We start from the raw sequence: 22,419 nt of genomic DNA, 5'->3' as shown, positions 1-22,419 counted from the left end.
CTTGAACTTAGTACGTCCCATTGGCAGACGCAAATAGCTAGGAGTAAAATTTTATAACAAGGATCAGTATAGAAAAGAAGGAAGTAAAAATCAGAGACCCTGTCAGGACTCTAACCTGGAATCTCCTGATCCGTAGTCAGGCCACTAAGAAAAAAATCGAGGCAAAAATCAGCGACCCTGCCAGGACTCGAACCTGGAATCTCCTGATCCGTACTCAGGCGGAAGTAAAATTATTATGCCAAGGATCAGGATAGAAAAGAAGGAAGCAAAAATCAGATACCCTGCCAGGACTCGAACCTGGAATCTCCTGATCCGTAGTCAGGCGGAAGTAAAATTATTATGCCAAGGATCAGGATAGAAAAGAAGGAAGCAAAAATCAGAGACCCTGCCAGGACTCTAACCTCGAATCTCCTGATCCGTAGTAAGGCCACTTATCCATTGGGCCACAGGGCCGAGGTTACTGTTGTAAACTTGTAATTAGTACGTCACATTGCCCGTAGCAAATAGCCCAAAATATTATACAAAGACGGCGACCCTACCAGCACTTTAACCTGAAAAATTATACTTTACATCATAGAAAAGACTAACAGAAATCGAAATAATCACTATAAGAAAAAATCGAGGCAAAACCAGCGACCCTGCCAGGACTCGAACCTGGAATCTGCTGATCCGTAGTCAGGCGCCTTATCCATTGGGCCACAAGGCCGACGTTAAAGTAGTATCTCGAACTTAGTACGTCACATTGCCAGACGCAAATCGCCAGGAGTAAAATTATTATGCCAAGGATCAGGATAGAAAAGAAGGAAGCAAAAATCAGAGACCCTGCCAGGACTCTAACCTCGAATCTCCTGATCCCTATTCAGGGGACTTATCCATTGGGCCATAGGGCTGATGTTACGGAATCTCCTGATCCGTAGTCAGGCGTCGTTTATATTGGGCCACAGGGCTGAGATTAATGTTGTAATTTTGGAATAAGTAAATCACCTCGCGTGAAACAAATAGCGTTGACATCATATATTATGCAAAGACAGGGACCCTGCCGGGACTCGAATAAGGAAAATTATACACTACATCATAGAAAAGACGAAGAGCAAACAAAATTATCACGATTAAGAAGAAGGAAGCAAAAATCACCGATCCTGCCAGGAATCGAACCTAGAATCTTTTGATCCGTAGTCAGGCGCCTTATCCATTGGGCAACAAGGCCGATTTTGACGTAGTATTTCGAACTTAGTAATATACGTTGGCAGACGCAATTCGCCGATTCAAAAGAAGGAGGCAAAAATCAGCGACCCTGCCAGGACTCGAACCTGGAATCTCCTGATCCGTGGTCAGGCGCCTTATCCATTGGGCCAGAAGTCCGACGTTGACGTAGTATTGCGATTTTAGTACATTACGTTGGCAGACGCAATTCGCCGATTCAAAAGAAGGAGGCAAAAATCAGCGACCCTGCCAGGACTCGAACCTTTAATTTCCTGATCCGTAGTCAGGCGCCTTATCCATTGGGCCACAAGGCCGACGTTGAAGTAAATTCTCGAACTTAGTACGTCCCATTGGCAGACGCAAATCGCCAGGAGTAACATTTTTATGCCAAGGATCAGTATAGAAAAGAAGGAAGTAAAAATCAGAGACCCTGCCAGCACTCTAACCTCGAATCTCCTGATCCGTAGTCAGGCCACTAAGAAAAAATCGAGGCAAAAATCAGCGACCCTGCCAGGACTCGAACCTGGAATCTCCTGATCCGTAGTCAGGCGGAAGTAAAATTATTATGCCAAGGATAAGGATAGAAAAGAAGGAAGCAAAAATCATAGACACTGCCAGGACTCTAACCTCGAATCTCTTGATCCGTAGTAAGGCCACTTATCCATTGGGCCACAGGGCCGAGGTTACTGTTGTAAACTTGTAATTAGTACGTCACATTCCCCGTAGCAAATAGCCCAAAATATTATACAAAGACGGCGACCCTACCAGCACTTTAACCTGAAAAATTATACTTTACATCATAGAAAAGACTAACAGAAATCGAAATAATCACTATAAGAAAAAATCGAGGCAAAACCAGCAACCCTGCTAGGACTCGAACCTGGAATCTCCTGATCCGTAGTCAGGCGCCTTATCCATTGGGCCACAAGGCCGACGTTAAAGTAGTATCTCGAACTTAGTACGTCACATTGCCAGACGCAAATCGCCAGGAGTAAAATTATTATGCCAAGGATCAGGATAGAAAAGAAGGAAGAAAAAATCAGAGACCCTGCCAGGACTCTAACCTCGAAGCTCCTGATCCCTATTCAGGCGCCTTATCCATTCGGCAACAAGGCCGATGTTGACGTAGTATTTCGAACTTAGTAATGTACGTTGGCAGACGCAATTCGCCGATTCAAAAGAAGTAGGCAAAAATCAGCGACCCTGCCAGGACTGGAACCTGGAATCTCCTGATCTGTAGTCAGGCGTCGTATATATTGGGCCACAGGGATGAGGTAAATGTTGTAATTTTGGAATAAGTAAATCACCTCGCGTGAAACAAATAGCGTTGACATCAAATATTATGCAAAGACAGGGACCCTGCCGGGATTCGAACAAGGAAAATTATTCACTACAACATAGAAAAGACGAACAGAAACAAAATTATCACGATCAAAAAGAAGGAAGAAAAAATCAGAGACCCTGCCAGGACTCTAACCTCGAATCTCCTGATCCGTAGTCAGGCACCTTATCCATTGGGCCACAAGGCCGACGTTGACGTAGTATTTCGAACTTAGTACATCACATTGGCAGACGCAAATCGCCGATTCAAAAGAACGACTCAAAATAATCGAAATAATAACTATAAGAAAAAAAACACGAGGCAAAAATCAGCGACCCTGGCAGGACTCAAACCTGGAATCTCCTGATCCGTAGTCAGGCGCCCTTTCCATTGGGCCTCAAGGCCAACGTTGAAGTAAATTCTCGAACTTAGTACGTCCCATTGGCAGACGCAAATCGCCAGGAGTAAAATTTTTATGCCAAGGATCAGTATCCAAAAGAAGGAAGTAAAAATCAGAGACCCTGCCAGGACTCTAACCTCGAATCTCCTGATCCGTAGTCAGGCCACTAAGAAAAAATCGAGGCAAAAATCAGCGTCCCTGCCAGGACTCGAACCTGGAATCTCCTGATCCGTAGTCAGGCGGAAGTAAAATTATTATGCCAAGGATCAGGATAGAAAAGAAGGAAGCAAAAATCAGAGACCCTGCCAGGACTCTAACCTCGAATCTCCTGATCCGTAGTAAGGCCACTTATCCATTGGGCCACAGGGCCGAGGTTACTGTTGTAAACTTGTAATTAGTACGTCAGATTGCCCGTAGCAAATAGCCCAAAATATTATACAAAGAAGGCGACCCTACCAGCACTTTAACCTGAAAAATTATACTTTACATCATAGAAAAGACTAACAGAAATCGAAATAATCACTATAAGAAAAAATCGAGGCAAAACCAGCGACCCTGCCAGGACTCGAACCTGGAATCTCCTGATCCGTAGTCAGGCGCCTTATCCATTGGGCCACAAGGTCGACGTTAAAGTAGTATCTCGAACTTAGTACGTCACATTGCCAGACGCAAATCGCCGATTCAAAAGAACGAGTAAAAAAGCAGCGACCCTGCCAGGACTCGAACCTGGAATCTCCTGATCCTTAGTCAGGCGGAAGTAAAATTATTATGCCAAGGATCAGGATAGAAAAGAAGGAAGCAAAAATCAGAGACCCTGCCAGGACTCTAACCTCGAATCTCCTGATCCGTAGTAAGGCCACTTATCCGTTGGGCCACAGGGCCGAGGGTACTGTTGTAAACTTGTAATTAGTACGTCACATTGCCCGTAGCAAATAGCCCAAAATATTATACAAAGACGGCGACCCTACCAGCACTTTAACCTGAAAAATTATACTTTACATAATAGAAAAGACTAACAGAAATCGAAATAATCACTATAAGAAAAAATTGAGGCAAAACCAGCGACCCTGCTAGAACTCGAATCTGTAATCTCCTGATCCGTAGTCAGGCGCCTTATCCATTGGGCCACAAGGCCGACGTTAAAGTAGTATCTCGAACATAGTACGTCACATTGCCAGCAAATCGCCAGGAGTAAAATTATTATGCCAAGGATCAGGATAGAAAAGAAGGAAGAAAAAATCAGAGACCCTGCCAGGACTCTAACCTCGAAGCTCCTAATCCCTATTCAGGCGCCATATCCATTGGGCAACAAGGCCGATGTTGACGTAGTATTTCGAACTTAGTAAATTACGTTGGCAGACGCAATTCGCCGATTCAAAAGAAGGAGGCAAAAATCAGCGACCCTGCCAGGACACTAACCTCGAATCTCCTGATCCCTAATCAGGCGACTTATTCATTGGGGAATAGGGCTGATGTTACGGAATCTCCTGATCCGTAGTCAGGCGTCGTATATATTGGGCCACAGGGCTGGAATTAATGTTGTAATTTTGGAATAAGTAAATCACCTCGCGTGAAACAAATAGCGTTGACATCAAATATTATGCAAAGACAGGGACCCTGCCGGGATTCGAACAAGAAAAATTATACACTACATCATAGAAAAAACGAACAGCTAACAAAATTATCACGATTAAGAAGAAGGAAGCAAAAATTAGAATTCCTGTCAGGACTCAAACCTAGAATCTCCTAATCCGTAGTGAGGCGCCTTATCCATTGGGCCACAACGCCGATGTTGACGTAGTATTTCGAACTTAGTAAATTACGTTGGCAGACGCAATTCGCCGATTCAAAAGAAGGAGGCAAAAATCAGCTACCCTGTCAGGACTCGAACCTGGAATCTCCTGATCCGTCGTCAGGCGCCTTATCCATTGGGCCAGAAGTCCGACGTTGACGTAAAATTTCGAACTTAGTACATCACGTTGGCAGACGCAAATCGCCGATTCAAAAGAACTAGTCAAAAATCAGCGACCCTGCCAGGAGTCGAACCTGGAATCTCCTGATCCGTTGTCAGGCGACTTATCCATTGGGCCACAAGGCCGACGTTGAAGTAAATTCTCGAACTTAGTACGTCCCATTGGCAGACGCAAATAGCTAGGAGTAAAATTTTATAACAAGGATCAGTATAGAAAAGAAGGAAGTAAAAATCAGAGACCCTGTCAGGACTCTAACCTCGAATCTCCTGATCCGTAGTCAGGCCACTAAGAAAAAAATCGAGGCAAAAATCAGCGACCCTGCCAGGACTCGAACCTGGAATCTCCTGATCCGTAGTCAGGCGGAAGTAAAATTATTATGCCAAGGATCAGGATAGAAAAGAAGGAAGCAAAAATCAGATACCCTGCCAGGACTCGAACCTGGAATCTCCTGATCCGTAGTCAGGCGGAAGTAAAATTATTATGCCAAGGATCAGGATAGAAAAGAAGGAAGCAAAAATCAGAGACCCTGCCAGGACTCTAACTTTGAATCTCCTGATCCGTAGTAAGGCCACTTATCCATTGGGCCACAGGGCCGAGGTTACTGTTGTAAACTTGTAATTAGTACGTCACATTGCCCGTAGCAAATAGCCCAAAATATTATACAAAGACGGCGACCCTACCAGCACTTTAACCTGAAAAATTATACTTTACATCATAGAAAAGACTAACAGAAATCGAAATAATCACTATAAGAAAAAATCGAGGCAAAACCAGCGACCCTGCCAGGACTCGAACCTGGAATCTGCTGATCCGTAGTCAGGCGCCTTATCCATTGGGCCACAAGGCCGACGTTAAAGTAGTATCTCGAACTTAGTACGTCACATTGCCAGACGCAAATCGCCAGGAGTAAAATTATTATGCCAAGGATCAGGATAGAAAAGAAGGAAGCAAAAATCAGAGACCCTGCCAGGACTCTAACCTCGAATCTCCTGATCCCTATTCAGGGGACTTATCCATTGGGCCATAGGGCTGATGTTACGGAATCTCCTGATCCGTAGTCAGGCGTCGTTTATATTGGGCCACAGGGCTGAGATTAATGTTGTAATTTTGGAATAAGTAAATCACCTCGCGTGAAACAAATAGCGTTGACATCATATATTATGCAAAGACAGGGACCCTGCCGGGACTCGAATAAGGAAAATTATACACTACATCATAGAAAAGACGAAGAGCAAACAAAATTATCACGATTAAGAAGAAGGAAGCAAAAATCACCGATCCTGCCAGGAATCGAACCTAGAATCTCCTGATCCGTAGTCAGGCGCCTTATCCATTAGGCAACAAGGCCGATTTTGACGTAGTATTTCGAACTTAGTAATATACGTCGGCAGACGCAATTCGCCGATTCAAAAGAAGGAGGCAAAAATCAGCTACCCTGCCAGGACTCGAACCTGGAATCTCCTGATCCGTGGTCAGGCGCCTTATCCATTGGGCCAGAAGTCCGACGTTGACGTAGTATTGCGATTTTAGTACATTACGTTGGCAGACGCAATTCGCCGATTCAAAAGAAGGAGGCAAAAATCAGCGACCCTGCCAGGACTCGAACCTGGAATTTCCTGATCCGTAGTCAGACGCCTTATCCATTGGGCCACAAGGCCGATGTTGACGTAGAATTTCGAATATAGTACATCACGTTGGCAGACGCAAATCGCCGATTCAAAAGAACGAGGCAAACATCAGCGACCCTGCCAGGACTCGAACCTGGAATCTCCTGATCCGTAGTCAGGCGCCTTATCCATTGGGCCACAAGGCCGACGTTGAAGTAAATTCTCGAACTTAGTACGTCCCATTGGCAGACACAAATCGCCAGGAGTAAAATGTTTATGCCAAGGATCAGGATAGAAAAGAAGGAAGTAAAAATCAGAGACCCTGCCAGGACTCGAACCTGGAATCTCCTGATCCGTAGTCAGGCGCCTCATCCATTGGGCCACAAGGCCGACGTTAAAGTAGTATCTCGAACTTAGTACGTCACATTGCCAGACGCAAATCGCCAGGAGTAAAATTATTATGCCAAGGATCAGGATAGAAAAGAAGGAAGAAAAAATCAGAGACCCTGCCAGGACTCTAACCTCGAAGCTCCTGATCCCTATTCAGGCGCCTTATCCATTCGGCAACAAGGCCGATGTTGACGTAGTATTTCGAACTTAGTAATGTACGTTGGCAGACGCAATTCGCCGATTCAAAAGAAGTAGGCAAAAATCAGCGACCCTGCCAGGACTCGAACCTGGAATCTCCTGATCTGTAGTCAGGCGTCGTATATATTGGGCCACAGGGATGAGGTAAATGTTGTAATTTTGGAATAAGTAAATCACCTCGCGTGAAACAAATAGCGTTGACATCAAATACTATGCAAAGACAGGGACCCTGCCGGGATTCGAACAAGGAAAATTATTCACTACAACATAGAAAAGACGAACAGAAACAAAATTATCACGATCAAAAAGAAGGAAGAAAAAATCAGAGACCCTGCCAGGACTCTAACCTCGAATCTCCTGATCCGTAGTCAGGCACCTTATCCATTGGGCCACAAGGCCGACGTTGACGTAGTATTTCGAACTTAGTACATCACATTGGCAGACGCAAATCGCCGATTCAAAAGAACGACTCAAAATAATCGAAATAATAACTATAAGAAAAAAAAAACACGAGGCAAAAATCAGCGACCCTGCCAGGACTCAAACCTGGAATCTCCTGATCCGTAGTCAGGCGCCCTTTCCATTGGGCCTCAAGGCCGACGTTGAAGTAAATTCTCGAAGTTAGTACCTCACATTGGCAGACGCAAATCGCCAGGAGTAAACTTTTTATGCCAAGGATCAGGATAGAAAAAAAGGAAGCAAAAATCAGAGACCCTGCCAGGACACTAACCTCGAATCTCCTGATCCCTAATCAGGCGACTTATCCATTGGGCCATAGGGCTGATGTTACGGAATCTCCTGATCCGTAGTCAGGCGTCGTATATATTGGGCCACAGGGCTGGAATTAATGTTGTAATTTTGGAATAAGTAAATCACCTCGCGTGAAACAAATAGCGTTGACATCAAATATTATGCAAAGACAGGGACCCTGCCGGGATTCGAACAAGAAAAATTATACACTACATCATAGAAAAAACGAACAGCTAACAAAATTATCACGATTAAGAAGAAGGAAGCAAAAATTAGCAATCCTGTCAGGACTCAAACCTAGAATCTCCTAATCCGTAGTCAGGCGCCTTATCCATTGGGCCACAAGGCCGATGTTGACATAGTATTTCGAACTTAGTACATCACGTTGGCAGACGCAAATCGCCGATTCAAAAGAACGAGTAAAAAAATCAGCTACCCTGCCAGGACTCGAACCTGGAATCTCCTGATCCGTAGTCAGGCGCCTTATCCATTTGGTCACAAGGCCGACGTTGACATAGTATTTCGAACTTAGTACATCACGTTGGCAGACGCAAATCGCCGATTCAAAAGAACGAGTAAAAAAATCAGCTACCCTGCCAGGACTCGAACCTGGAATCTCCTGATCCGTAGTCAGGCGCATTATCCATTGGGCCACAAGGCCGATGTTGACGTAGTATTTCGAACTTAGTACATCACATTGGCAGACGCAAATCGCCGATTCAAAAGAACGACTCAAAATAATCGAAATAATAACTATAAGAAAAAAAACACGAGGCAAAAATCAGCGACCCTGCCAGGACTCAAACCTGGAATCTCCTGATCCGTAGTCAGGCGCCCTTTCCATTGGGCCTCAAGGCCGACGTTGAAGTTAATTCTCGAAGTTAGTACCTCACATTGGCAGACGCAAATCGCCAGGAGTAAACTTTTTATGCCAAGGATCAGGATAGAAAAAAAGGAAGCAAAAATCAGAGACCCTGCCAGGACACTAACCTCGAATCTCCTGATCCTTAATCAGGCGACTTATCCATTGGGCCATAGGGCTGATGTTACGGAATCTCCTGATCCGTAGTCAGGCGTCGTATATATTGGGCCACAGGGCTGGAATTAATGTTGTAATTTTGGAATAAGTAAATCACCTCGCGTGAAACAAATAGCGTTGACATCAAATATTATGCAAAGACAGGGACCCTGCCGGGATTCGAACAAGAAAAATTATACACTACATCATAGAAAAAACGAACAGCTAACAAAATTATCACGATTAAGAAGAAGGAAGCAAAAATTAGCAATCCTGTCAGGACTCAAACCTACAATCTCCTAATCCGTAGTCAGGCGCCTTATCCATTGGGCCACAAGGCCGATGTTGACGTAGTATTTCGAACTTAGTTAATTACGTTGGCAGACGCAATTCGCCGATTCAAAAGAAGGAGGCAAAAATCAGCGACCCTGTCAGGACTCGAACCTGGAATCTCCTGATCCGTAGTCAGGCGCCTTATCCATTGGGCCACAAGGTCGACGTTGATGTAGTATTTCCAACTTAGTACATCACATTGGCAGACGCAAATCGCCGATTCAAAAAAACGAGGAAAAAATCAGCGACCCTGCCAGGACTAGAACCTGGAATCTCCTGATCCGTAGTCAGGCGCCTTATCCATTGGGCCACAAGGACGACGTTAAAGTAGTATTTCGGACTTAGTACGCACATTGCGAGACGCAAATCGCCAGGAGTAAAATTATTATGCCAAGGATCAGGATAGAAAAGAAGGAAGCAAAAATCAGAGACCCTGCCAGGACTCTAACCTCGAATCTCCTGATCCCTGATCAGGCGACTTATCCATTGGGCCATAGAGCTGATGTTACGGAATCTCCTGATCCGTAGTCAGGCGTCGTATATATTGGGCCACAGGGCTGGAATTAATGTTGTAATTTTGGAATAAGTAAATCACCTCGCGTGAAACAAATAGCGTTGACATCAAATATTATGCAAAGACAGGGACCCTGCCGGGATTCGAACTAGGAAACATATACACTACATCATAGAAAAAACTCGAACTGGAATCTCCTGATCCGTAGTCAGGCGCCTTATCCATTGGGCCACAAGACCGACGTTAAAGTAGTATCTCTAACTTAGTACGTCACATTGCCAGACGCAAATCGCCAGAAGTAAAATTATTATGCCAAGGATCAGGATAGAAAAGAAGGAAGCAAAAATCAGAGACCCTGCCAGGACTCTAACCTCGAATCTCCTGATCCGTAGTAAGGCCACTTATCCATTGGGCCACAGGGCCGAGGTTACTGTTGTAAACTTGTAATTAGTACGTCACATTGCCCGTAGCAAATAGCCCAAAATATTATACAAAGACGGCGACCCTACCAGCACTTTAACCTGAAAAATTATACTTTACATCATAGAAAAGACTAACAGAAATCAAAATAATCACTATAAGAAAAAATCGAGGCAAAACCATCGACCCTGCCAGGACTCGAACCTGGAATCTCCTGATCCGTAGTCAGGCGCCTTATCCATTGGGCTACAAGGCCGACGTTAAAGTAGTATCTCGAACTTAGGACGTCACATTGCCAGACGCAAATCGCCAGGAGTAAAATTATTATGCCAAGGATCAGGATAGAAAAGAAGGAAGAAAAAATCAGAGACCCTGCCAGGACTCTAACCTCGAATCTCCTGATCCCTATTCAGGCGACTTATCCATTGGGCCATAGGGCTGATGTTACGGAATCTCTTGATCCGTAGTCAGGCGTCGTTTATATTGGGCCACAGGGCTGAGGTTAATGTTGTAATTTTGGAATAAGTAAATCACCTCGCGTGAAACAAATAGCGTTGACATCAAATATTATGCAAAGACAGGGACCCTCCCGGGACTCGAATAAGGAAAATTATACACTACATCATAGAAAAAACGAACAGCTAACAAAATTATCACGATTAAGAAGAAGGAAGCAAAAATTAGCAATCCTGTCAGGACTCAAACCTAGAATCTCCTAATCCGTAGTCAGGCGCCTTATCCATTGGGCCACAAGGCCGATCTTGACGTAGTATTTCGATTTTAGTACATTACGTTGGCAGACGCAATTCGCCGATTCAAAAGAAGGAGGCACAAATCAGCGACCCTGCCAGGACTCGAACCTGGAATCTCCTGATCCGTAGTCAGACGCCTTATCCATTGGGCCACAAGGTCGACGTTGATGTAGTATTTCAAGCTTAGTACATTACGTTGGCAGACGCAATTCGCCGATTCAAAAGAAGGAGGCAAAAATCAGCGACCCTGCCAGGACTCGAACCTGGAATCTCCTGATCCGTAGTCAGGCGCCTTATCCATTGGGCCCCAAGGCCGACGTCGACGTAGTATTTCGAACTTAGTACATCACGTTGGCAGACGCAAATCGCCGATTCAAAAGAACGAGGCAAAAATTAGGGACCCTGCCAGGACTCTAACCTCGAATCTCCTGATCCGTAGTCAGGCACCTTATCCATTGGGCCACAAGGCCGACGTTGACGTAGTATTTCGAACTTAGTACATCACATTGGCAGACGCAAATCGCCGATTCAAAAGAACGACTCAAAATAATCGAAATAATAACTATAAGAAAAAAAAACACGAGGCAAAAATCAGCGACCCTGCCAGGACTCAAACCTGGAATCTCCTGATCCGTAGTCAGGCGCCCTTTCCATTGGGCCTCAAGGCCGACGTTGAAGTAAATTCTCGAAGTTAGTACCTCACATTGGCAGACGCAAATCGCCAGGAGTAAACTTTTTATGCCAAGGATCAGGATAGAAAAAAAGGAAGCAAAAATCAGAGACCCTGCCAGGACACTAACCTCGAATCTCCTGATCCTTAATCAGGCGACTTATCCATTGGGCCATAGGGCTGATGTTACGGAATCTCCTGATCCGTAGTCAGGCGTCGTATATATTGGGCCACAGGGCTGGAATTAATGTTGTAATTTTGGAATAAGTAAATCACCTCGCGTGAAACAAATAGCGTTGACATCAAATATTATGCAAAGACAGGGACCCTGCCGGGATTCGAACAAGAAAAATTATACACTACATCATAGAAAAAACGAACAGCTAACAAAATTATCACGATTAAGAAGAAGGAAGCAAAAATTAGCAATCCTGTCAGGACTCAAACCTACAATCTCCTAATCCGTAGTCAGGCGCCTTATCCATTGGGCCACAAGGCCGATGTTGACGTAGTATTTCGAACTTAGTTAATTACGTTGGCAGACGCAATTCGCCGATTCAAAAGAAGGAGGCAAAAATCAGCGACCCTGTCAGGACTCGAACCTGGAATCTCCTGATCCGTAGTCAGGCGCCTTATCCATTGGGCCACAAGGTCGACGTTGATGTAGTATTTCCAACTTAGTACATCACATTGGCAGACGCAAATCGCCGATTCAAAAAAACGAGGAAAAAATCAGCGACCCTGCCAGGACTAGAACCTGGAATCTCCTGATCCGTAGTCAGGCGCCTTATCCATTGGGCCACAAGGACGACGTTAAAGTAGTATTTCGGACTTAGTACGCACATTGCGAGACGCAAATCGCCAGGAGTAAAATTATTATGCCAAGGATCAGGATAGAAAAGAAGGAAGCAAAAATCAGAGACCCTGCCAGGACATTAACCTCGAATCTCCTGATCCCTGATCAGGCGACTTATCCATTGGGCCATAGAGCTGATGTTACGGAATCTCCTGATCCGTAGTCAGGCGTCGTATATATTGGGCCACAGGGCTGGAATTAATGTTGTAATTTTGGAATAAGTAAATCACCTCGCGTGAAACAAATAGCGTTGACATCAAATATTATGCAAAGACAGGGACCCTGCCGGGATTCGAACTAGGAAAAATATACACTACATCATAGAAAAAACTCGAACTGGAATCTCCTGATCCGTAGTGAGGCGCCTTATCCATTGGGCCACAAGGCCGACGTTAAAGTAGTATCTCTAACTTAGTACGTCACATTGCCAGACGCAAATCGCCAGAAGTAAAATTATTATGCCAAGGATCAGGATAGAAAAGAAGGAAGCAAAAATCAGAGACCCTGCCAGGACTCTAACCTCGAATCTCCTGATCCGTAGTAAGGCCACTTATCCATTGGGCCACAGGGCCGAGGTTACTGTTGTAAACTTGTAATTAGTACGTCACATTGCCCGTAGCAAATAGCCCAAAATATTATACAAAGACGGCGACCCTACCAGCACTTTAACCTGAAAAATTATACTTTACATCATAGAAAAGACTAACAGAAATCGAAATAATCACTATAAGAAAAAATCGAGGCAAAACCAGCGACCCTGCCAGGACTCGAACCTGGAATCTCCTGATCCGTAGTCAGGCGCCTTATCCATTTGGCCACAAGGCCGACGTTAAAGTAGTATCTCGAACTTAGTACGTCACATTGCCAGACGCAAATCGCCAGGAGTAAAATTATTATGCCAAGGATCAGGATAGAAAAGAAGGAAGAAAAAATCAGAGACCCTGCCAGGACTCTAACCTCGAATCTCCTGATCCCTATTCAGGCGACTTATCCATTGGGCCATAGGGCTGATGTTACGGAATCTCCTGATCCGTAGTCAGGCGTCGTTTATTTTGGGCCACAGGGCTGAGGTTAATGTTGTAATTTTGGAATAAGTAAATCACCTCGCGTGAAACAAATAGCGTTGACATCAAATATTATGCAAAGACAGGGACCCTCCTGGGACTCGAATAAGGAAAATTATACACTACATCATAGAAAAAACGAACAGCTAACAAAATTATCACGATTAAGAAGAAGGAAGCAAAAATTAGCAATCCTGTCAGGACTCAAACCTAGAATCTCCTGATCCGTAGTCAGGCGCCTTATCCATTGGGCCACAAGGCCGATGTTGACGTAGTATTTCGAACTTAGTAAATTACGTTGGCAGACGCAATTCGCCGATTCAAAAGAAGGAGGCAAAAATCAGCGACCCTGCCAGGACTCGAACCTGGAATCTCCTGATCCGTAGTCAAGCGCCTTATCCATTGGGCCACAAGGTCGACGTTGATGTAGTGTTTCGAACTTAGTACGCACATTGCGAGACGCAAATCGCCAGGAGTAAAATTATTATGCCAAGGATCAGGATAGAAAAGAAGGAAGCAAAAATCAGAGACCCTGCCAGGACTCTAACCTCGAATCTCCTGATCCCTAATCAGGCGACTTATCCATTGGGCCATAGAGCTGATGTTACGGAATCTCCTGATCCGTAGTCAGGCGTCGTATATATTGGGCCACAGGGCTGGAATTAATGTTGTAATTTTGGAATAAGTAAATCACCTCGCGTGAAACAAATAGCGTTGACATCAAATATTATGCAAAGACAGGGACCCTGCCGGGATTCGAACTAGGAAAAATATACACTACATCATAGAAAAAACTCGAACTGGAATCTCCTGATCCGTAGTCAGGCGCCTTATCCATTGGGCCACAAGGCCGACGTTAAAGTAGTATCTCTAACTTAGTACGTCACATTGCCAGACGCAAATCGCCAGAAGTAAAATTATTATGCCAAGGATCAGGATAGAAAAGAAGGAAGCAAAAATCAGAGACCCTGCCAGGACTCTAACCTCGAATCTCCTGATCCGTAGTAAGGCCACTTATCCATTGGGCCACAGGGCCGAGGTTACTGTTGTAAACTTGTAATTAGTACGTCACATTGCCCGTAGCAAATAGCCCAAAATATTATACAAAGACGGCGACCCTACCAGCACTTTAACCTGAAAAATTATAATTTACATCATAGAAAAGACTAACAGAAATCGAGATAATCACTATAAGAAAAAATCGAGTCAAAACCAGCGACCCTGCCAGGACTCGAACCTGGAATCTCCTGATCCCTATTCAGGCGACTTATCCATTGGGCCATAGGGCTGATGTTACGGAATCTCCTGATCCGTAGTCAGGCGTCGTTTATATTGCGCCACAGGGCTGAGGTTAATGTTGTAATTTTGGAATAAGTAAATCACCTCGCGTGAAACAAATAGCGTTGACATCAAATATTATGCAAAGACAGGGACCCTCCCGGGACTCGAATAAGGAAAATTATACACTACATCATAGAAAAAACGAACAGCTAACAAAATTATCACGATTAAGAAGAAGGAAGCAAAAATTAGCAATCCTGTCAGGACTCAAACCTAGAATCTCCTAATCCGTAGTCAGGCGAGTTATCCATTGGGCCACAAGGCAGATGTTGACGTAGTATTTCGAACTTAGAAAATTACGTTGGCAGACGCAATTCGCCGATTCAAAAGAAGGAGGCAAAAATCAGCGACCCTGTCAGGATTCGAACCTGGAATCTCCTGATCCGTAGTCAGGCGCCTTATCCATTGGGCCACAAGGTCGACGTTGATGTAGTATTTCGAACTTAGTACATCACATTGGCAGACGCAAATCGCCGATTCAAAAAAACGAGGAAAAAATCAGCGACCCTGCCAGGACTCGAACCTGGAATCTCCTGATCCGTAGTCAGGCGCCTTATCCATTGGGCCACAAGGCCGACGTTAAAGTAGTATCTCGAACTTAGTACGTCACATTGCCAGACGCAAATCGCCAGGAGTAAAATTATTATGCCAAGGATCAGGATAGAAAAGAAGGAAGAAAAAATCAGAGACCCTGCCAGGACTCTAACCCCGAATCTCCTGATCCCTATTCAGGCGACTTATCCATTGGGCCATAGGGCTGATGTTACGGAATCTCCTGATCCGTAGTCAGGCGTCGTTTATATTGGGCCACAGGGCTGAGGTTAATGTTGTAATTTTGGAATAAGTAAATCACCTCGCGTGAAACAAATAGCGTTGACATCAAATATTATGCAAAGACAGGGACCCTCCCGGGACTCGAATAAGGAAAATTATACACTACATCATAGAAAAAACGAACAGCTAACAAAATTATCACGATTAAGAAGAAGGAAGCAAAAATTAGCAATCCTGTCAGGACTCAAACCTAGAATCTCCTAATCCGTAGTCAGGCGCCTTATCCATTGGGCCACAAGGCAGATGTTGACGTAGTATTTCGAACTTAGAAAATTACGTTGGCAGACGCAATTCGCCGATTCAAAAGAAGGAGGCAAAAATCAGCGACCCTGTCAGGATTCGAACCTGGAATCTCCTGATCCGTAGTCAGGCGCCTTATCCATTGGGCCACAAGGTCGACGTTGATGTAGTATTTCGAACTTAGTACATCACATTGGCAGACGCAAATCGCCGATTCAAAAAAACGAGGAAAAAATCAGCGACCCTGCCAGGACTCGAACCTGGAATCTCCTGATCCGTAGTCAGGCGCCTTATCCATTGGGCCACAAGGCCGACGTTAAAGTAGTATCTCGAACTTAGTACGTCACATTGCCAGACGCAAATCGCCAGGAGTAAAATTATTATGCCAAGGATCAGGATAGAAAAGAAGGAAGAAAAAATCAGAGACCCTGCCAGGACTCTAACCTCGAATCTCCTGATCCCTATTCAGGCGACTTATCCATTGGGCCATAGGGCTGATGTTACGGAATCTCCTGATCCGTAGTCAGGCGTCGTTTATATTGGGCCACAGGGCTGAGGTTAATGTTGTAATTTTGGAATAAGTAAATCACCTCGCGTGAAACAAATAGCGTTGACATCAAATATTATGCAAAGACAGGGACCCTCCCGGGACTCGAATAAGGAAAATTATACACTACATCATAGAAAAAACGAACAGCTAACAAAATTATCACGATTAAGAAGAAGGAAGCAAAAATTAGCAATCCTGTCAGGACTCAAACCTAGAATCTCCTAATCCGTAGTCAGGCGCCTTATCCATTGGGCCACAAGGCAGATGTTGACGTAGTATTTCGAACTTAGAAAATTACGTTGGCAGACGCAATTCGCCGATTCAAAAGAAGGAGGCAAAAATCAGCGACCCTGTCAGGATTCGAACCTGGAATCTCCTGATCCGTAGTCAGGCGCCTTATCCATTGGGCCACAAGGTCGACGTTGATGTAGTATTTCGAACTTAGTACATCACATTGGCAGACGCAAATCGCCGATTCAAAAAAACGAGGAAAAAATCAGCGACCCTGCCAGGACTCGAACCTGGAATCTCCTGATCCGTAGTCAGGCGCCTTATCCATTGGGCCACAAGGCCGACGTTAAAGTAGTATCTCGAACTTAGTACGTCACATTGCCAGACGCAAATCGCCAGGAGTAAAATTATTATGCCAAGGATCAGGATAGAAAAGAAGGAAGAAAAAATCAGAGACCCTGCCAGGACTCTAACCTCGAATCTCCTGATCCCTATTCAGGCGACTTATCCATTGGGCCATAGGGCTGATGTTACGGAATCTCCTGATCCGTAGTCAGGCGTCGTTTATATTGCGCCACAGGGCTGAGGTTAATGTTGTAATTTTGGAATAAGTAAATCACCTCGCGTGAAACAAATAGCGTTGACATCAAATATTATGCAAAGACAGGGACCCTCCCGGGACTCGAATAAGGAAAATTATACACTACATCATAGAAAAAACGAACAGCTCACAAAATTATCACGATTAAGAAGAAGGAAGCAAAAATTAGCAATCCTGTCAGGACTCAAACCTAGAATCTCCTAATCCGTAGTCAGGCGAGTTATCCATTGGGCCACAAGGCAGATGTTGACGTAGTATTTCGAACTTAGAAAATTACGTTGGCAGACGCAATTCGCCGATTCAAAAGAAGGAGGCAAAAATCAGCGACCCTGTCAGGATTCGAACCTGGAATCTCCTGATCCGTAGTCAGGAGCCTTATCCATTGGGCCACAAGGTCGACGTTGATGTAGTATTTCGAACTTAGTACATCACATTGGCAGACGCAAATCGCCGATTCAAAAAAACGAGGAAAAAATCAGCGACCCTGCCAGGACTCGAACCTGGAATCTCCTGATCCGTAGTCAGGCGCCTTATCCATTGGGCCACAAGGCCGACGTTAAAGTAGTATCTCGAACTTAGTACGTCACATTGCCAGACGCAAATCGCCAGGAGTAAAATTATTATGCCAAGGATCAGGATAGAAAAGAAGGAAGAAAAAATCAGAGACCCTGCCAGGACTCTAACCCCGAATCTCCTGATCCCTATTCAGGCGACTTATCCATTGGGCCATAGGGCTGATGTTACGGAATCTCCTGATCCGTAGTCAGGCGTCGTTTATATTGGGCCACAGGGCTGAGGTTAATGTTGTAATTTTGGAATAAGTAAATCACCTCGCGTGAAACAAATAGCGTTGACATCAAATATTATGCAAAGACAGGGACCCTCCCGGGACTCGAATAAGGAAAATTATACACTACATCATAGAAAAAACGAACAGCTAACAAAATTATCACGATTAAGAAGAAGGAAGCAAAAATTAGCAATCCTGTCAGGACTCAAACCTAGAATCTCCTAATCCGTAGTCAGGCGCCTTATCCATTGGGCCACAAGGCAGATGTTGACGTAGTATTTCGAACTTAGAAAATTACGTTGGCAGACGCAATTCGCCGATTCAAAAGAAGGAGGCAAAAATCAGCGACCCTGTCAGGATTCGAACCTGGAATCTCCTGATCCGTAGTCAGGCGCCTTATCCATTGGGCCACAAGGTCGACGTTGATGTAGTATTTCGAACTTAGTACATCACATTGGCAGACGCAAATCGCCGATTCAAAAAAACGAGGAAAAAATCAGCGACCCTGCCAGGACTCGAACCTGGAATCTCCTGATCCGTAGTCAGGCGCCTTATCCATTGGGCCACAAGGCCGACGTTAAAGTAGTATCTCGAACTTAGTACGTCACATTGCCAGACGCAAATCGCCAGGAGTAAAATTATTATGCCAAGGATCAGGATAGAAAAGAAGGAAGAAAAAATCAGAGACCCTGCCAGGACTCTAACCTCGAATCTCCTGATCCCTATTCAGGCGACTTATCCATTGGGCCATAGGGCTGATGTTACGGAATCTCCTGATCCGTAGTCAGGCGTCGTTTATATTGGGCCACAGGGCTGAGGTTAATGTTGTAATTTTGGAATAAGTAAATCACCTCGCGTGAAACAAATAGCGTTGACATCAAATATTATGCAAAGACAGGGACCCTCCCGGGACTCGAATAAGGAAAATTATACACTACATCATAGAAAAAACGAACAGCTAACAAAATTATCACGATTAAGAAGAAGGAAGCAAAAATTAGCAATCCTGTCAGGACTCAAACCTAGAATCTCCTAATCCGTAGTTAGGCGCCTTATCCATTGGGCCACAAGGCAGATGTTGACGTAGTATTTCGAACTTAGAAAATTACGTTGGCAGACGCAATTCGCCGATTCAAAAGAAGGAGGCAAACATCAGCGACCCTGTCAGGATTCGAACCTGGAATCTCCTGATCCGTAGTCAGGCGCCTTATCCATTGGGCCACAAGGTCGACGTTGATGTAGTATTTCGAACTTAGTACATCACATTGGCAGACGCAAATCGCCGATTCAAAAAAACGAGGAAAAAATCAGCGACCCTGCCAGGACTCGAACCTGGAATCTCCTGATCCGTAGTCAGGCGCCTTATCCATTGGGCCACAAGGCCGACGTTAAAGTAGTATCTCGAACTTAGTACGTCACATTGCCAGACGCAAATCGCCAGGAGTAAAATTATTATGCCAAGGATCAGGATAGAAAAGAAGGAAGAAAAAATCAGAGACCCTGCCAGGACTCTAACCTCGAATCTCCTGATCCCTATTCAGGCGACTTATCCATTGGGCCATAGGGCTGATGTTACGGAATCTCCTGATCCGTAGTCAGGCGTCGTTTATATTGGGCCACAGGGCTGAGGTTAATGTTGTAATTTTGGAATAAGTAAATCACCTCGCGTGAAACAAATAGCGTTGACATCAAATATTATGCAAAGACAGGGACCCTCCCGGGACTCGAATAAGGAAAATTATACACTACATCATAGAAAAAACGAACAGCTAACAAAATTATCACGATTAAGAAGAAGGAAGCAAAAATTAGCAATCCTGTCAGGACTCAAACCTAGAATCTCCTAATCCGTAGTTAGGCGCCTTATCCATTGGGCCACAAGGCAGATGTTGACGTAGTATTTCGAACTTAGAAAATTACGTTGGCAGACGCAATTCGCCGATTCAAAAGAAGGAGGCAAAAATCAGCGACCCTGTCAGGATTCGAACCTGGAATCTCCTGATCCGTAGTCAGGCGCCTTATCCATTGGGCCACAAGGTCGACGTTGATGTAGTATTTCGAACTTAGTACATCACATTGGCAGACGCAAATCGCCGATTCAAAAAAACGAGGAAAAAATCAGCGACCCTGCCAGGACTCGAACCTGGAATCTCCTGATCCGTAGTCAGGCGCCTTATCCATTGGGCCACAAGGCCGACGTTAAAGTAGTATCTCGAACTTAGTACGTCACATTGCCAGACGCAAATCGCCAGGAGTAAAATTATTATGCCAAGGATCAGGATAGAAAAGAAGGAAGAAAAAATCAGAGACCCTGCCAGGACTCTAACCTCGAATCTCCTGATCCCTATTCAGGCGACTTATCCATTGGGCCATAGGGCTGATGTTACGGAATCTCCTGATCCGTAGTCAGGCGTCGTTTATATTGGGCCACAGGGCTGAGGTTAATGTTGTAATTTTGGAATAAGTAAATCACCTCGCGTGAAACAAATAGCGTTGACATCAAATATTATGCAAAGACAGGGACCCTCCCGGGACTCGAATAAGGAAAATTATACACTACATCATAGAAAAAACGAACAGCTAACAAAATTATCACGATTAAGAAGAAGGAAGCAAAAATTAGCAATCCTGTCAGGACTCAAACCTAGAATCTCCTAATCCGTAGTCAGGCGCCTTATCCATTGGGCCACAAGGCAGATGTTGACGTAGTATTTCGAACTTAGAAAATTACGTTGGCAGACGCAATTCGCCGATTCAAAAGAAGGAGGCAAAAATCAGCGACCCTGTCAGGATTCGAACCTGGAATCTCCTGATCCGTAGTCAGGCGCCTTATCCATTGGGCCACAAGGTCGACGTTGATGTAGTATTTCGAACTTAGTACATCACATTGGCAGACGCAAATCGCCGATTCAAAAAAACGAGGAAAAAATCAGCGACCCTGCCAGGACTCGAACCTGGAATCTCCTGATCCGTAGTCAGGCGTCTTATCCATTGGGCCACAAGGACGACGTTAAAGTAGTATTTCGAACTTAGTACGCACATTGCGAGACGCAAATCGCCAGGAGTAAAATTATTATGCCAAGGATCAGGATAGAAAAGGAGGAAGCAAAAATCAGAGACCCTGCCAGGACTCTAACCTCGAATCTCCTGATCCCTAATCAGGCGACTTATCCATTGGGCCATAGAGCTGATGTTACGGAATCTCCTGATCCGTAGTCAGGCGTCGTATATATTGGGCCACAGGGCTAGAATTAATGTTGTAATTTTGGAATAAGTAAATCACCTCGCGTGAAACAAATAGCGTTGACATCAAATATTATGCAAAGACAGGGACCCTCCCAGGACTCGAATAAGGAAAATTATACACTACATCATAGAAAAGACGAACAGCAAACAAAATTATCACGATTAAGAAGAAGGAAGCAAAAATCAGCGATCCTGCCAGACATCGAACCTAGAATCTCCTGATCCGTAGTTAGGCGCCTTATCCATTGGGCAACAAGGCCGATGTTGACGTAGTATTTCGAACTTAGTAATGTACGTTGGCAGACGCAATTCGCCGATTCAAAAGAAGGAGGCAAAAATCAGCGACCCTGCCAGGACTCGAACCTGGAATCTCCTGATCCGTAGTCAGGCGCCTTATCCATTGGGCCACAAGGCCGACGTTAAAGTAGTATCTCGATCTTAGTACGTCACATTGCCAGACGCAAATCGCCAGGAGTAAAATTATTATGCCAAGGATCAGGATAGAAAAGAAGGAAGAAAAAATCAGAGACCCTGCCAGGACTCTAACCTCGAATCTCCTGATCCCTATTCAGGCGACTTATCCATTGGGCCATAGGGCTGATGTTACGGAATCTCCTGATCCGTAGTCAGGCGTCGTTTATATTGGGCCACAGGGCTGAGGTTAATGTTGTAATTTTGGAATAAGTAAATCACCTCGCGTGAAACAAATAGCGTTGACATCAAATATTATGCAAAGACAGGGACCCTGCCGGGACTCGAATAAGGAAAATTATACACTACATCATAGAAAAGACGAACAGCAAACAAAATTATTACGATTAAGAAGAAGGAAGCAAAAATCTGCGATCCTGCCAGACATCGAACCTAAAATCTCCTGATCCGTAGTCAGGCGCCTTATCCATTGGGCAACAAGGCCAATGTTGACGTAGTATTTCGAACTTAGTAATGTACGTTGGCAGACGCAATTCGCCGATTCAAAAGAAGGAGGCAAAAATCAGCGACCCTGCCAGGACTCGAACCTGGAATCTCCTGATCCGTAGTCAGGCGCCTTATCCATTGGGCCAGAAGTCCGACGTTGACGTAGTATTTCGAACTTAGTACATCACGTTGGCAGACG

General features: G+C 44.7%; 12 non-coding genes across 12 annotated transcripts; all 12 read right to left on the bottom strand.

Moving 5' to 3' along the window:
- Positions 1-3,474: 3,474 nt before the first annotated feature.
- On the bottom strand, positions 3,475-3,547 carry Trnar-acg. Its single transcript has one exon. It is a non-coding gene; the product is annotated as a tRNA-Arg (tRNA).
- A 3,090-nt stretch (positions 3,548-6,637) lies between these two features.
- Positions 6,638-6,710, bottom strand: Trnar-acg. Its single transcript has one exon. It is a non-coding gene; the product is annotated as a tRNA-Arg (tRNA).
- A 3,600-nt stretch (positions 6,711-10,310) lies between these two features.
- Trnar-acg lies at positions 10,311-10,383 on the bottom strand. The gene has a single exon. It is a non-coding gene; the product is annotated as a tRNA-Arg (tRNA).
- Positions 10,384-13,157: 2,774 nt separating this feature from the next.
- Positions 13,158-13,230, bottom strand: Trnar-acg. Its single transcript has one exon. It is a non-coding gene; the product is annotated as a tRNA-Arg (tRNA).
- A 2,082-nt stretch (positions 13,231-15,312) lies between these two features.
- Trnar-acg lies at positions 15,313-15,385 on the bottom strand. Its single transcript has one exon. It is a non-coding gene; the product is annotated as a tRNA-Arg (tRNA).
- Positions 15,386-16,123: 738 nt separating this feature from the next.
- Positions 16,124-16,196, bottom strand: Trnar-acg. The gene has a single exon. It is a non-coding gene; the product is annotated as a tRNA-Arg (tRNA).
- A 738-nt stretch (positions 16,197-16,934) lies between these two features.
- Positions 16,935-17,007, bottom strand: Trnar-acg. The gene has a single exon. It is a non-coding gene; the product is annotated as a tRNA-Arg (tRNA).
- A 738-nt stretch (positions 17,008-17,745) lies between these two features.
- On the bottom strand, positions 17,746-17,818 carry Trnar-acg. Its single transcript has one exon. It is a non-coding gene; the product is annotated as a tRNA-Arg (tRNA).
- A 738-nt stretch (positions 17,819-18,556) lies between these two features.
- Trnar-acg lies at positions 18,557-18,629 on the bottom strand. Its single transcript has one exon. It is a non-coding gene; the product is annotated as a tRNA-Arg (tRNA).
- Positions 18,630-19,367: 738 nt separating this feature from the next.
- Positions 19,368-19,440, bottom strand: Trnar-acg. Its single transcript has one exon. It is a non-coding gene; the product is annotated as a tRNA-Arg (tRNA).
- A 738-nt stretch (positions 19,441-20,178) lies between these two features.
- Positions 20,179-20,251, bottom strand: Trnar-acg. Its single transcript has one exon. It is a non-coding gene; the product is annotated as a tRNA-Arg (tRNA).
- Positions 20,252-21,644: 1,393 nt separating this feature from the next.
- On the bottom strand, positions 21,645-21,717 carry Trnar-acg. The gene has a single exon. It is a non-coding gene; the product is annotated as a tRNA-Arg (tRNA).
- Between the last annotated feature and the right edge of the window lie 702 nt (positions 21,718-22,419).

The sequence above is a fragment of the Nematostella vectensis genome, chromosome 13 (genome assembly GCF_932526225.1).
Source record: "Nematostella vectensis chromosome 13, jaNemVect1.1, whole genome shotgun sequence".
NCBI lineage: Eukaryota > Metazoa > Cnidaria > Anthozoa > Actiniaria > Edwardsiidae > Nematostella > Nematostella vectensis.
This window is presented reverse-complemented; position numbering and strand designations above follow the sequence as displayed.